The sequence below is a fragment of the Mesocricetus auratus genome, unplaced genomic scaffold (genome assembly GCF_017639785.1).
Source record: "Mesocricetus auratus isolate SY011 unplaced genomic scaffold, BCM_Maur_2.0 Super-Scaffold_100004, whole genome shotgun sequence".
In the NCBI taxonomy this organism is placed as follows: Eukaryota; Metazoa; Chordata; class Mammalia; order Rodentia; family Cricetidae; genus Mesocricetus; species Mesocricetus auratus.
The window spans coordinates 34,560,504-34,577,806 of record NW_024429189.1 but is presented as its reverse complement, the minus strand read 5'-3'; the positions used below and the strand labels follow the sequence as shown (position 1 = coordinate 34,577,806).

General features: G+C 38.0%; 1 protein-coding gene across 7 annotated transcripts in view; it reads right to left on the bottom strand.

Moving 5' to 3' along the window:
• Positions 1-17,303, bottom strand: part of Csrnp3 (cysteine and serine rich nuclear protein 3) — a 193,847-nt gene that overhangs the window by 106,337 nt on the left and 70,207 nt on the right. The gene's annotated exons all lie outside the window — the stretch shown is intronic.

Here is a 17,303-nt window from a genome sequence, read left to right as displayed (position 1 = left end):
CTGATTTTAGTGCTAACAAGTACTTCCAGAGATGATGGCTCAACATTTACAGGAACCTTTTACTGCCTAGATACTGTTTTAATACACATATACTATGTATGTCTGAACGCAATCACGCTATCTTTCCAAAAATCAATTCTCAAAACTTGAAAATCAATTACAGATCTTCAAACAAACAGCAAACAAAAACCTACTTAGTTAATGGAATTTGATTAAACATTCCATATATTTTATGAGATATTTTGTTGATAATCTGCCTAACTTTAATTGGTATTTGAAAGCCTTTCACACAAATTTCAGTGATTATCTTATAGCAAATATATGCAAATTCAACGAAGATCACAGAAGGAAATGTCAGAAGCATCAGAAAATAATCAGAAAAATTAATTTCCTGCACCAGTATATGGATATACAATGCATTGTGATGACCCTCATAAGGAGGTCAGTCCTGAAACTTACAAAGAATGAAGGTACATACACATACATTCATTTGTCCATCGATATACACACTCACATAAACCTTCAATCAATAACCTCTTACTTTCTAAAAGAAAAACATCACAATGTAAACGTTTTTGTCAGCTAAGTTTAAAAAATAACGCAGAATAAAAACAGTGTGATTAAAAATAAGTACTTAAATAAAATAAATTTAACATTTTCTTTTGTATTACTTGGAGAGTACAAGGAAATAAACAAAAGGCAGCCATTTTTGCTTCTACTGAATCACTTCAAAACAGTGAGGTAAAATGGTTGCCAAGTGGAATGAAGGAATCTGTAAAAAAAAAAAATCAGTAACTTCAGGGTTTCTTTGGTAGTTCTGGGGGTCAGAGAGTGGGAGGAGGCAGGGGAAACATTCATATATGTGTGATTTCTGAGAATAGTATATGTAGGAAAAAATAATTTAATGAGAACTAAAGTTTAATGAGAAATCAATATAAAATAACTAGAAACAAATGCCTAGAAAAAAGGAAGACCCACTGATAGGAAAACAATCAACACAATATGTAACCTGTAAAAGCCTGACAAAATCATTTATGTGGAAAAGGGAAATTAAAGGGTGGTGCCAGAGCCAGAGAGACCTAGAAAGAGGAAGAATGAATCAGACGGTAGTAATAATCCAGGCTGCTATTGTCTTAAATGGCCTTGGTAAGTTATTTATAACTCTGTAGACCAGTCTTGAAATATATAGTAATACTTCTATGTTTCAACTCTCTAAGTTGGGTTTAACCAAGTATTGGCAGTTTATATTAATAATGAGAAAACATAGGTTATAAAGTTTTAATAACCACTTATGGCAATTTTAATAAATTATTTTATATCAAATACAAATAGGATTTTTGGAGGAAGAGATCATCTTTGTCTAATGTATAAAAAAAATGGAAGACATTTAAGAAGTAATTTGAAATCTCAGGAACTTGCCTAGTGATTAAAACAAATCACAAAATGGGCATATCATTCCAATCAGAATTCTGGAATTCTCTGTCTGCAACATGGCAAGAGAACTACAGCAGAGATTCTCACATCACACAATAAACAACAGCACTTCTGCTTATGTAACACTTTCACCTGCCAAGAGTTCTTCAGACTTGAAATTGACAGAGAAACACGAGATCACAGCTTAAAACAGTACATCGCATCCAAGATTATTTTATGATATTAAAAGTTGTGAACTAGAAAAAAAAATAGTTCATCTCTTACTAATAATTCTTACTAGATTAACTTTCCTCTGAAGGCAGACTGATATCATGGAATGATTTGGTTTCATATTTTTTCCTTCGAAATAGGCAAAGATTATCAAAAGGAATCTAAGACGTTTTTGCTTTCTGGTGTCCGAAGTAACACCAGCGCAGACTTTTGCTAAGAAGATGATCTGAAGAAGAGGAAGAGGTATTGCCACAAGTGTCTGTGTTTTGAGCCATTTACTCCAGCACCTCCTGTTTATTTCCCCCTTGATGAGGTTGCCCTTCATCACCTCCCAGCCTGTTCTGGGAAGTCGGGAAATTCACCATATTCAGTTTAAAAATTGAGGAATAACTGAGTCCAATTCAACAAACATTTATTGGAAGTCACCATGTCTCTGAGACAGTTGCTGGGAATATAAAAGCAAAATATTAACTGTTCTCAAGAAGATCAGAGTTTCTCCACATTAAAAAAAAAGTAAAGAAGAATACTGACATAGAGAATATGATAGGAAGGTGTTGATATGGGGACATTGTTTCAGTTTTAAACATCTTATCTATTCAATATATACTTTATGTCAAGTCAGTACAATTTCTTCATGTTGATATTCTCTATTAAAATAAAAATATTGATATAGTATAAAATAATTCATTGCACATTGAAAATTTTCCTTTAGGATATCATAATCTAAAACATAAAGCAACTTTTTCAGAAATAAAGTTATGTATGTAATGGTTGCAAATTCTTCACTATTCTTTAGTCAAAGAGTTCGGGCCAACTCTTTTACCTTGCCTTGTGGCTGCCTCTCCTGAATTCTTTCCCAGGAGTCTTCAAAGGTGGTATTCTGAACATTGTAAGTACAGATCCTACACATCCTGTGGCTTCAACTTGAAACACTTAGTCCAAGTTCCCTGAGCTGTGTAAGGACATTGACTACTTCAAGTCTGCCATGATGGGGAAGCCACCCATTAGGCACTCTAGGAGAAATGGAATTACTACATAAATGTCGCCTTGGGGGATACATAGAGAAAAGAACAAAGCTTTACAAACTCTAATAAGAGGAAATTTGAGTTGGCTTGGTGAGCTAGGAAATGCAGGCAAGTGTTCAAAAGTTAAAACAAAAGAAGAAAGGCGGTGGCCCCTTTGAGCAGCAAGGAGCCTGAGAGGAGAGTATTTCCGGTGTGTATGTGATGCTGTGAGGTCAGCAAAGGATGAAAGGTAAGGTCAGAGTGATAGGCAAAGAAGACACTTTGCCATTGGGCAGTTCAGTGAACAAAGTGTTGAAAGATGTGGGCAGAAACAGTGAGCTTGAAGTAAGGGTGATAACTGAGGCAAGAGAAGAAAAGAGTCTAGGAGACAGAAAGATGGAATCTTAAACCTGGTGAGTGGACTGAACTTTGACCTCATTTATGGCTACAAAAGTTAATGGTCCAATGGCTAAGCTATAGGTCCTAACCAGACTAGAGAACATTAATTAAGCTTGATTTATTATGCTCAGTAATTTTGCACATATTTTGATTTGTGCTGCCCTCCAATTGTCAATTTCAAATAATGTGAAAATATTTAATGTCAAGTATTATTAGCATATTTGGGAAGCCAAAATAACCTTCTTTGAATAAAGGACACACAGGACAGTATTTACATTATTTTCTTATGTCTCATTTCTTCACCCAGGGAGGGGCTAATGGAGGGAAAAGAATATGTTCTGGTTGGGCAGAAAAGAAAATTGCAATTTTGATAATGAAGAGTTACGCTTAACATATTTACAGAAATACTGGCTAACACATATCCTTGTGGTTTTTCATTCTATTTGGACATTATACTATGAAAGCAGCAGATGTTAAATTTAGCAGCCAGTGAATGGACCCTGAAGGACACAGGTTAAATGGCTGGAATTGCTCTATAACTACTACCACAGCAGCTACAATACGAACATAAATCATCTCAACCTGGCTGCAAAGAAATCCGCATGCAAAGCGACCCAAAGAATGAAGTGTCCAGATTTCCCTTGACCCTTTCTTCTACTCCCACAAAGGCACTAGAAAACAACATTTGTTAAGAGAAAAGACCAAATGAAGCAAACCTCCCAGGAACACAAAGGATATACTTATGTCATAGTGGCCATTAGCAATGGTTATAGTAATTTCTTCTTAGACTGAATTAGATATCTAACTTGGGACAAAAAAATATATGAATTTAAATGGTACAACCTAAAATCAACCATGAACTGAACAGCTAAAAGAAAATAAAAGGAACAATAGAATAGAATTGATGAATTTTTCATGTCAATAATATTGTAAACCATAACTAAAGATGCCACAAAACTGCTCTGGAGTCAAAACAAAGAGAAAGAGGGTTTTGTTGTTGTTTTGTTTTGTTTTCATCAGCATAAACCCACAATTACTTGACTAATCTAATAAACCTTTTGTATATATAATAGGTACATACAGAAATAGCCTTTGGATAGTATTTATATGGGGTAATTGACGCAAATATATAAGCAGATAGAAATGTGATGGTAGCATCTATTTTTTATTCACTATCAGTGTTTGGAACTGAGTTTTATATTCTAACATGTTAAGAGAGATAAACAGTGTAGCTGGTGACTAAGTAGGTTTCCATCTATGTATGGAAGCAGATGGAAAGAGTTAGTAGAAGGATGATGAAGACATTTTATAATTGAAGAATGAGTAATGACATAAAGACAAGAGTGGAAAATATTATCTAAGTTCATCTAATAGTTACCATACATGGACCAAAATGTTTTATAATCAATAATTAATTCACATAAATCATGGAAACAAGTCTGTAAAGGAGTTTTATTAAGCATGTCTTTTTTATAGATGATACAACTGAGGCACAGGCTGGGTAAGCAGCTCAGGCAGTTAAGGAAGTCTGACTTAAGATTGAATCTAATCTGACTCTAGATAAGGTACCCTGTCATGATGGCCCTTACAGAAGAGGTAACATAATTGTGAAGAATGGCAGATGCACTTGTGGAGAGCGCTGAGGAAGCCAGTCTAAAGATGGTCAGTCCGGTGGGACCAAGCATTTGCAATTGGGATTCATGGAGTACCTCTCAGTATCAATCTGCACTATATAAGATAGTGAAGGGGCTTGGTTATATCTTTTGTAAGAAGCTCTGGAAACTCTTCAAAACACAAATTAAACAGAAAACCTGAGAAATTGTTAAATTATTTCAGAAGAAAATACAAAGCTCTGAATGAATAGGGTGGTAGTCTCAGGATAGAGAAGAAGACTGGGCAATGACCACTTTGGCAGACACTCAAGCTGGGGATGAAGGAAAGAAAACTTTACATCCAGGGTTTTTAATCTAGGAAACACACACAAAAAACGATGAGACTGTTAACCAAGGTTAAAATACAAGATTCTTAGATGTAGAGCTACTCCCATGAAGTAGTCAAGAGGACAGAACTGTAAGGGGTAGAAGACACCTTCCTCGTCTCTCAGTGCATCTGCCTGGCAGGGGTGCTTGCAGACAAAATCCATTACTTAGATACCAACTGGTCCCATTGTTGCTAACTTTTTAAGAATATAGACTTTCTCTTAGTGACATTATTAAAGATTAAAAGCGAACAAAGAAAGGCTGCCTTTTCCACAACACTTCAAATCTAGAATGTCATCAACTAAACATAACTGAGATGAACATGTAAGACACTACTATATAAAGATAGCTTACACAGATTAAAAGCATACTCCTGATCAAGAAATCCACCTCCATGCTTATATTAACATAGAACCAGAATCAACACAAGAAGTAAATTAGATTTCTCCTTTAGGCAAACATATTAATGAGCTTACTTCCACGGCTACCAATGCTAGTGGCAGGCTGCCTGGTAGGAAGCACGCATTTTCTTTCTTGTTCATATAGTTGGGTTCCTATTTAGTATTCATTATTCATGTCTATTTTCATCAGAGAGCACCATTACATGAAACCCCAATCCAAGCATATTTGACTCCTGGTTTTATTTATGGAGAAAAGAAATTATGCAGCCTTCTGATACTGGGGTGTGTCTGTTAGAGCCACAAATATGCCACACATGGAGAAGGAATCTGTCTGTTCCTTAGTGTTAGATCATGTAGTGATTAATTTAGGAAGTCTGTTTAAACCACAGATCTCTTTTTCCACTTGTATTAATTTGAACAACCAACAAGACCCTATAAACAAACTGATGAAATGTGTTCATTTTAACAATAAATGCTGGTGAGGATACCGGCAAGAGGGAACCCCCATATATTACTAATGGAAATATAAACTAGTCTAGCTCCTTGGGTAATCAGTATAGATGTCTCTCAAAACCTAAAAATAGATCTACTGTTACTTGAAGGATTCTACATCAGTGTATCACAGATTTGCACAGAACCAGCATGCATCCTCTTAAATGTACTAGGTCATCTCTAGATTTCTTATAATACCTAATACAATATAATTCTATGAAAATAACATTTAGGGGGCAATTACAAGAAAAAGAATCTGTCCAAGTTCAGTACAAATGAATATTGTCCTAAGTGCTTTTGTGTTTGGGAAGTTTCTGTACATGTAAACCAGTGGATACAGAGAGTCAATTGTGCTGAGACCACAGTGTATAAATTATTTTGTGTTCACTTGTAATCACTAATTCTTTTATGTTTCTCTCCAGTTTTCTTTTATGAATACTCGTTGCAATTACATCTACCATATTTATGGTAATTTTTGTCATCAATTTTTATCCTATAAACATTTTTATTGTCTTTACATACTCATGGCTGTAGTTTTAATGGTTGTCTGATACTCTACAGTATGGAGAAAATATTTTAAATATATTTGCATGCTTCCAAGTTTTAACTATTATAAATGTGATGTATTAAAATATCTTTTGTATTCAAAACTACATTCTTCTTGTCCATTAACTCTTGCTGTCCTTTCATTCCAAAATTTCTAAACTATCATAATTAGACTGATGTAAGTAAGCAGAGGCTTCCACAGGTCAATAACATAGTGTATAAATATAATATTACAAGTTTGTTAGACTGTGAGTATCCATAAACAGTAGCAATCATAAAGCCTAATATTAGCTTACCCATTTTTATTACACATTTCATAGATAACCATCAGAAATTAAAGAGGTAAAGATGGACAACAAACATTAATAATATCCATGGTGGCCAGCTAAATTTACCAAGGTAATAATACTCCAGTACATGTACTCTCCTAGGAAGTTTCATTTCTGCTTTCATGTTCTACACATTTACATTTCCATATAAAATCTAGGAACCACAAATGAATGAAGACATGTGATAATTGTCTTTCTGAGACTAGTTCAGTTTAGTCACCAGGATTATCTCAAGTTGCATATGTTTTCCAACAAACAATATAATTTTGTCTTTATGGCAAAAGCAATCCATTCTATACATAGCACATTTGTTTGCTAACTATTCCTCTTGGGCACCTAGGCTGGTCCCATGACTTAGCTTTTATGAATGGTACTCTAATAATAATATTGATGGCAAGTATATATATAAGCACAAATTAAATGAAAAGTATCAAATTGAAATCATTTTTTGGGGGGTGGGGGTTCGAGACAGGGTTTCCCCGTGGCTTTGGAGGCTGCCCTAGAACTAGTTCTTGTAGACTAGACTGGTCTCAAACTCACAGAGAACCGCCTGCCTCTGCCTCCCAAGAGCTGGGATTAAAGGCGTGCTCCATCACTGACAGGCCTTGGTTTTATTGTTATCAATGCAATGTAAAATGAAACAGTATTCAAATTGTTATTGTGTTGAAGTTAGTTATACTGAAATTAGCAAGAAAAGCATTTAAAAATGAGAATGTGCCTCTGAACAGTTTCAATTGCTCTAAATTAAAGTGGTTAGAGATGAAAGGAATTGATCCCTCAAACCAACACTTCCCCTAGGCTAGATTCGAAGCTTAATATCGCTGTCTACCCGGCTCCTGGAAGACCCAGTTGCTTTTGATTGATGAGGGTTCCTCTTCAACATTTTCTACAAGTAACCAAACACTGGTCTGTTTTGTTAAATCCACCTCCCCAGTACTGCAGAGCGGTTTCCTGCCTACTCCTCTTTCCCAAAGTTTCAAAGGATGAAAGGCTGAGTGGATATGGCATACAAAGACATCAGTGAGTGACACTCTGGATGGCTAGGGGACCACAGCATGATAACAAGATAGTTTGTCTGCCTGCAGAGGAAAGAGATTGTACCTTCAACAACAACAACAAAAAAAAAAAAAAAAGGGGGGGGTGGGAATGGCCAGGGCACCTAGAGAGTATTATACTTATTTAGATGAGAAGGAGAGCTTGAGAATTTAGAATAATCTACAGCTGGATATTATGCAGTTCTAGTTAAAATTTAACAGTTAAAAGAAGACCTGGGTAAAAGTACCTAATTGGGAAAAAATATTGTTTTCCTGCCAAGGCTCCTTCATTCTTGGAGAGCACCCTGGAGGCAGAGGTTCCTCAGGTCAGCTCTTCCTTTTTTGTTGTCCCAGAGAGATCCGAGGACCAAGCTTTCTGAAGTTGCATGTTATGAACAGTGAGTTCTGTTACGGTTACTAATTGATACTGAGAAAGAACCAATCACTGCAGCATCCTTGGAGAATGTCTCCTAGGCAACAACATGAGAGACATTTTTAAATGTGCATTGCTCAATCTTTAACTATAAATAGAAGGGAGACCCTAGAAGTCCCATGTCAGAGGGCAGCACAGTAGTAACTGTAAGATGTCTGGTCATAGGATTTCTCACAATTTCTGGCCATATTTCTCATAATTTCTTCTTTCATTGGTTGAATTCTTCCTCTGCACATTATGCAAAAGCACCTCCATTTCCAGAAACACACAGAAACAGGGGTGTCAAATGTCAAGGGTCCCGCCTGACTTTGTAGTGGTAGCTTCAGAACCCATCTTGAGACTTTCCCATTAGAGGTGCTGAAAACTGAGTAATAAGTTCCTGGGAATGTCTATTTTGAAACCAACAAAATGTGCACACATTGAGACAGATGTTTTTAGGATAGTAGATACTGCTGGTAAAACCTCAGGTTGTTCAGAGGACAGAATTGCTTAACACTGACTTCCTGTTTGTGTTTCCCGAACTTGTCTAAAAAAAACAGATGAAATGCTGGAAATGTTGCAAACACCTGCTTCTTCCCAAAGGCAGGGTTACAAGGCTTGCATCAGAAAAAGATGGCCACTCTTTAGCTGGTAACGCATTCTCAGCCTTGTTAAATTTTTTTCCTACTGATAAAATATTTCCTGGGCCATTTTTTTTTAGGCACCAGTCATCACCATTCTTTCCCCTTTCCCTTTTTTTCTTTCAAATAAGGAAAAGATGTATGTCAACCTGTTCCCAATACTGTGAACAGTCACTGTGACTTTGCATGTGTCCTTTCCTAACAATTTCTTTGGGGTACCTGGGTATTGAGTGGAGATTTGCACACATCTTGGGATAGTCTGGCTTCTCTAATAGGTCTTCACACATTTTAGAGTAAGTCACTCAAAGAACGTTAGTATTTCTGTCAATGGAGATGTCCTTAAAGTTTGTCACATGTGTCAAATAAAACTGTTGGTAACTATTACATGGAGAAGAGTAATATTTCGGTTTCACTTGGAATCAGTTTCCATGGAGTTTAGTGGTATGTAACATCACCGAGATGTTGGTTAATAATGAGAATCCCCTCCTCAAGCAAATCTGCAAGAGCTGGATCAGAAGACAAGAGAGAGTATAAAACAACTCTTTTATTCATACTGTTGATTCTTTTCTCTGGAAGCAAAGGAGAGGGTGTGTTACAAAATATATTCAAACGTCCAGCCCTAGAGAAAGTTTTCTTGAACAACAAGCATGCCACTATGGCATGAATTACAATAATTTTGTAAACATTGGCATTAAGCTCATAGAAAATAATTTGTAGGCGTAAATATGATTTGAGAGTATTTGCAAAGAGAGTGAAATCTAAATGAACAGTCTATTTTGGTCACAGTGAATAAACAGCTAAAGTTGAAATGACTTTTTGAAGAATATCTAGAACACAGAAAAATAGTTATGGAATTAGAAAAGTAGAAATTATTCTTGGAGAGGATTATTAGAAAAGAGCTGTCCACCCTTGTATGTTTCTGGGTCCCATTTCATACAGTGTTTTACAGGGTTTGTGATTCCAAACACGAATTCACCCATCCTGCTTCTCTTGAAGTTCAAACATTTATTTCTGTCCTTAAGTAGTCCTGCATGGTAGAAGTACCACTTGTAAGTTTATTGGGCTTTAGAGCTGAGAAGTCAGGCTTAGGAATTACAAGTGACCACTTCCTAGTGCAACTAATGCTCTTTTCATCTGTGAAGACTTTTTAACAACTACCAGAAACAAAGCTTTTTCCAGTACAGAATTTAACAGGTAGAACTCCTCACTAACATAAGGAATTACAGTGTTTGTTCTATAAGAGACATATATACAGTAATAAAGGCATGTTTCCTGTCCCTAAATGTACTATGTGCAACTGGATGACAACTTTAAAAAAGAATGATAACACTTTGTGCCTTTCTAATGTAGGTTTCAATGAGACAAACACTATTGAAATAAACAGCCTAAAGGTTAAAAGCAAATGAGACTGGCCAGTTAGCTCAGCAGTTAAGAGCGATGTTGCTATTGCAGAGGACCAATGTTCGATTCCCAGCACCCATATGGCAGTTCACAATTATCCGCAACTCCAGTTCCAGGGGATCTGACACCTTCTTCTGACCTTTATGGATACCAGGCATGCACATGGCTCAAATACATACATGTGGGCAAAACATTCATACACATAAGAATAAAATAAATAAATGTAATTTTTTGAAAGATTAAAGACAAACGACTAAAAGAATAACTGCTTAGCCAAGTATATAAGCAGAAAAAAAATCTGATCAACTATGTGATAGAGTACCTAACGATGTTACATAGAGATATTTGACCCTGGTTTCTGAAGTATCTATTTCTGTGTTTCTTTCTTTCTCACCAAAAGCCACAAGGATTTGAAATAGGAAGCTCTGTTGGGTGTTAAATGCTACATAAATGCAGTTGTGCTTTCTGAAGGCTTGGTGAATGCCATCTGGTGTGGGAAGAGACTGAAGCCCTCAGGATGAGCCAAGTGGCTTCCAGGCAGCCAGAGAAGTGTGTAAAGCTAGGTGAGCTACAGAACATTATAGGACAAAGCACAGGAGGAATGATGGACAGAGAAGTAGCCCAAAGTGTTTAGAACACTGTGGTTGACTTGAATGCTGGTGGAATGTAATAACTGCTCCACCCCACACGACAGAGGCCAGCAGCAAACTTGTTCAATGTCACTTTAGAGACAAGAGTGTGTAATTTTTCTCCTGCCAGAGAAGCGTTATAATAGCCCATTTATGATGGGAGATGTTGTTCTATAAATATGTTTCTCTTATTGGTTAATGAATAAAGCACTGTGAACCAACAGAGAAACAAGATAGATGTGACTGGAAGAGGTGAAGGATTCTAGGAAATGTAGACACAGTCAGCACCATGTAGGATGTGAGAGGAATAACAGATCTGGAGCCTTTCTCCGGTAAGAGAAGATGACGTGGAAATACTTAGATTATTAGAACTGGCTTAGTAATTTAGACAAAACTAGTCAATAAAAAGCCATAGCCAGTGGTCAACAGTATCATAATTAATATAGTGAATTAATATAGTGTCTGTGTGATCATTTGGGACTTAAGGGGGGCGGCAGGGCCCAGTCAGGCCAGAAACATTCATGCTACACATTTACATGTACAGTTCCACTTTGGAATAGTTTTAGGAAAAAGGTTTATCACTTCACCATTAAGTAGGGGGAAATTTGTGGGTAAAATAAGAGAGTTTATGAGATTCTGAAGAGAAGTAATAGAACCCAGTTAGAGTCTTAGAGCTTGTGTTGATACCAAAAAAAGTAAACTGTCCATTTTAAATACAATTACAAATGTTTTTGCTACACTGTGCAACAAACAGAACATGAAGATGATATAAATGAAGAATTAATATTATTTCCTATTTGTTTAGATATAATTGTTCTGTCTCCTGCCCTCCCGCCCCCCCCCCCCTCCACCTTTCTTCCCTACCATCTCTAACACATCTCTTTATTGCGAGACCTTGCTGTACTGTAGAAGAAACCTTGGAGTTTGTAGATTACAAGCTAACACATGGAAGTGTGGAAAGATGCCTGGCTACTATTCTGTAGTATGCTAGGTTACTAGTATATAGTATATAGACACATTCTCTGCCTCAAGGAGCGGCAGCTCTATTATCAGTCCCTTCAGATCGGGGCTTCTCATCCTTCCCAATGCTTCGACACTTCAATACAGTTCCTCATGTTGTGGTGACCCCCAACCATAAAATTATTTTCGTTTCTACTACATTACGTAATTTTGCTACTGCTATGAATCGTAATGCAAACATTTTTGAAGACAGAGGTTTGCCAAAGGGTCATGACCCATAGGTTGAGAATCACTGGTAGAGAGGATCCCTTTCAGCAATCTATGTCTTCCAAGCAGATTAATGATGAAGCTCTACGATGTATATCTTTATAGGTCTTCCAGGGCCAACTCCCTTGGAGATAAAAAGATTTATGGGGGAGAAGGATGGACATCAAAAAACAGTGTGAAATTAATTATGAGTTCACTATAGATTGAGCAATACTTAAATCGCTGGCACTTTCAAGTGAACACATAATGTTTACTTTTTAGAGAGCATTGTGTTTATTTGGAAAATTGGGGTGAATATATACATGTTCATGTAATTTTGTGTTTGTATCTTACAAACCCAGATATATTACGTGGAAACTTCCCCTTTGTTAAATGATGAATGATGGATTTCTCTCCTTGACAGTTTCTACTGTGAATATCATTTTACATTTTACATCTGAAGGCATAATCCTTCCTGGAGGCAGAAGAAACTGTTCTGCAGCTATGTAAAGGCTTTGGAAATCTGTGTGTTGAGACACAAGGAAATCCTCAGTCAGGTCATTTGGAGTCCTGGTGACACTTTCAGATGACTCAACCGCTACTTACAAGAGCCAGGCTGGCAATAGATGTGCGTGCGAGTATAATGCACTAATTAGTGCTTCAGGGCATGAGCAATGCAATCCCAGGGGCCTTACAATTCACAACTTAAGAGTAAACTCTACGTGGCCCAAAGAGTTTTCTCTTGCCTTCTGTTCTGTGCCAGCCTTTTTTGTTCCCCTCTTACGTTTGCAACTCTTCTTACATCGATTGTCAGTGAATTTTAAAGAGAATCTGCACTAATGCCTTATATTTCTGTATTACCTGTTTCCTAGACTCCTAATGACTAATAAAAACCATTCACACTGAAAAAAATGGCCAACTTATATAAGAATATTAACTTTCTCTGATTATAGTGGTTCCATTTAGTGAACCGAAAATTAATTAAATAAGAAGTCAGCTTCCGTTTTCTTCATACCTCTAAACATAACATCAAACTTTAATAAATGTAGACCTAGATAGTAAGAGAATTAAATGCAAGGCCCTAAGGGCAGGGGTTTCTAGGAATGTGCTTATAATAGAGTTTCACCTGGGATTCAATTAAATATTTAGTGAGAGTGGCTGAAAGAAAGTCCATGTGCTGAAGGCTATGGGAAGGCAGAGATGAATTGAACAGTTTTTGTCCTGTAGAATGACATGATCGATGACAGTTCAACACCTTAACTTGGGTGTGCGGTGGGGGAGGGATTTTCCTTCCCTTTTCTCCTCCAGGATTTACAAACCTGCCTGTGTTTGTACAATCTTATCAGCCTTTCCTCTGGCTTCCTAGGTTGAAAAATCCTTTGTGATTCAAGGCTGAGCTTCCCGTGCACACCCGATACCACCTTTGCCCATTTTCTGGGACTCCCCTTCCTCTTCCTTTGCAGAGGTTGTATTATAAGTCACAGGTCACCCAGGTCTTTCCGTAGTAAACCAGAGAGTGGATAGTTCAGGCCTTTACAAGGCACATGGCAGTTGTCCTGACCATCTAATTCTGTGGTAATGCCAAAGCAGCTGTATCCAACCAAATATGTAAGTTATGTAAATGAATTGATGCAACCCACTTGTAGTAAGCTTTCATGTACACACATTAGAATTTGAATTTCATTAAAATTTCATGTGTTTTGTTTTTAAAACCATTTCATTTTGTCTAAAGGCCATACAAAAGCACATAGCGAACACATCTGTGCCCCTCACCAGAGTGGCTGGCCCTTGCTTTAAAAGGTTGCCACATTCCCACGGGCCAACCTGTCTTCTTCTACTCTTTCTTAGCCTACAGTCCTCCAAGGCCTACAGTAACACGTAACAATGACCCAACATTGACCAAGAAGTGGACACTATTTAGTGAGAATAGAAAAACCAGGCAATCTGACTGACTCCAGGCCACTGGGAACAGCCAGCAGATAATCCCAGCGCGCCACACCATATCCTCTCATCTTACTTGGAAGAGAAAATAGAGCTCTCCTCGCATCACTATGTCAACATGGCTCCCTTGCTGTACTCTCATATCCCATGTTTCTGAGGATTGTAATCTTCTGTCTCCTATCCATTTTACAACGAATCCAACACAATTCCTTTGAAACTGGCATTTCCAGAATGCATACTGTCCCTTTTTATTGTTTATGAAGACCTAGTCTTTATTTGTCACCTCCTTTCCTCATCCGCATTAAATCCCCTTAGTTGTCTTCTATCCCTCCAGCTTTGGTTCTTGGTTGCTTTGGCGAATCTGAACACACAGCTTCCTATTCCTAGTGTGGTTCAGGGGTATCCTATTTGCTGCCCTTTACAGTTGCAGACATATTTTTACGGCTTGGGTTTCCCCAAGGCATTGCAGAGTCAGTGTTTAAAACAGTGACCTGAGGTCATTCCCATCAGACGCCTGCGCATAGCACCCTATCCTAGCACAGCAATAGCATCCCTATTTTCTGATCCTAAGACACTGGTAGCCACTGCCAGTATCTAGTTGTACTTACTGTCCATCATCACTTTGCCTCCCAATGTTTCTCACTTGTACACATCCCACAGCATCCCTAGTCTAGTCTTCGTTGCTTAACTGGATCAGGGTCCTGGTTGAGTCCTTGATCTCCCTCTTCACAGTACACAGAGAGGAGAAATTAAAAACTAATCTCAACCAAACAGATGCCTTCTTTAGGCACTTATCATGGTCCTACAGCCCTCTACCATATTGCCTCTATGTTTTGCCCCAGTCTTACCATTGTAAAACTTATTCCCCAGTGACAGAGAACCAAAGAGGCAATTGCATACTCCCACAGTACTACACATGCTATTCCCACTACCTGGAAAGGCAATTTTGTTAGCTGACTAATGTTTAGCTATCTATTAAGTATCTGCATCTGAATTATGAAGTTGTATTGGAAAAAAATTCTTCTCCCTTTGAAAACCACTAGAAATTTTACCATTGGCAAGAGTGCTAGGTATATTGAGTCATTTATGCTGCAAATCCTGGACCACTATTTGGCAAGCATAAATGGGTAAAAATATTTGGCAAACCACGTGGTGGCTTGGGAGAGAAGGGGCTAAACATGATGCATAGAAATGAGGTTGCCCATTTAGCACCCCAGTAGCACAGATTATTGATGCCTGATGTGAGTCAGGCGTATGCTTTGCAATGTCTCTCCCTATCTGTGAAAAGTGATTTCCATAGATTTATCAAAAATATGTATATGTATATAAATGTATATATACATACATATATACATATCAGGCACTCTTTGAACACAGAATTTTTTGCATGTTTCCCAGGAGTTTTCACTCCAATGGAAACAGAAGACAGAATGAGTAAACAGACAAATAAATAAGTCCCAAAAACATTGACTATTAGTTTATGTATATTGTTTAGGAGAAACTGCATGGGGACTGGAGGTGGTGCCTGGGGATTGGGGATAGAGCACAGAGACACAAGACACTTTCAGTAAATTTGAAACAGCGTGATCATGGGCACGGATAGTTGAACAATGCCTGAAGGAGATGAGGAAGTAGGTCACAGGAATATCTGGAGAGAGAAGTATTTCAGAAAGCAGGAATAACAAGCGCAGATGAGTGATGCCTTCTCAAGGGATGAGGAGGATATGATGTTGAGGAAGAGCTGGCTTGTGAAGGATGGGGGAGGGAGGCAACTGTGGGCTCTCTGGTGGACAGGGAAAAGAGCAACAGAGGCTGCCCGAACCTGAATGAGACTAGCCTGAGTGAAACAGCTTCAGGGGAGAGGAGTAAATGATCTGAATGGGGCTAAAGGCATGCTATCTTCCAGACACACAGGGGGAGAGTGAGTACAGAAGGAGGATGTGTTAGGAGGCTTTTACAATCATTCAGATAAGGATAGTGGTGGTTTGGATCACACGATGGTCAAACAAATAGTTTGTTCCAAAACTGAAGAAACAAAGTCAAAATCATTTGGTAAGTGCTAGTTGAACAGGTGGAGAGAAGTAGACACTTCAGACCCAAGATCTTGCCATCTGTGCAACTATGGAGAGGGATGATTAGCATTTGGTACTAGAAACCTCTGCCAAGGCTGCCTGAGTAGTAGGTAAGAAGAAGGACACAGGTTAGGTCACATTAAGTTAAAAACATCTATGATGTATACAAGTGGAGTTATCAAATGGGGAAATGTATCCAACTCACCACATACACGGCATAGAGTTCATGCCAGAATTAAACTAAATATTAAAAGTTTTCCATCAAGGGACCATACTTAAAGTCTGAATACTACAGGATTCAGCTTGCTATGTTTTGTTTTGTTTTGAATTTAAGAGAATCATGTAGCACAGACTAGTTTCGAACTCACAGTGTAGCACAAATAATCTGATGACTGAGGTCCATGCATTCCAGTGAAGTAGCAGCAGAGAAAAGAGAGAGGAGACAGAAAATCTGAAAGGAGGAAGACCAGGAGAAAGTTGTTTGTTTACAGCAAAATACATTTTTTTAAGAAAAAAAAAGCCTAACCATTGAGCATGAAGGGGTCAGTAGCAATCTCAGAAGCTACTGATGGGTCAAGTAAGTAGAAGATTGAGGATTTACAATTAACTTTAAAATCACAGAGGGCACTGTGACCTTGGCAAGCAGTTTTGATGAAGTTGTAAGGGAAATATAAGCAGCTCCTTTCTTGCGTTCTTGCCAAGCAAATCAAAATGGAGCAGTGGGACAGAAGATGTATGGGAAGGGTAGGTGGGAGGAGGTGAAGCCTTCCATCTTTCAGTGAAAAACGGTGTACTTATACGCTGGTAAAAACAGCATGACAAAGGAAAGCCCGATGACCCGGGAGAGGGGAGAATTTGCAGAGGAGAGTTTTGGGCGAGGTGAAAAGGATTGAGAACTACTGTGCATTCTGAGCATGCAGCATCAGAGAGAATCACATAAATTCATAATGGGAAGTGGAAAGGAGAGTCTGGGGCCTGAGGGCAGCTATGATCTATCTTGCTTCTATTTTCTCAGATCGTAAACTTGTCTACGAGCTAGAGGGGAGTGTGCTGGGAACAGGTACCGAAAAAGCTTTACAATGGGGAGCCGAGAGGGGGGGGCTGAGCAGATCTAGCTAGTAAGGTTCATGGTCACTACCCAGGATTGGCTGAAATTTTGGTTATTAACTTGAA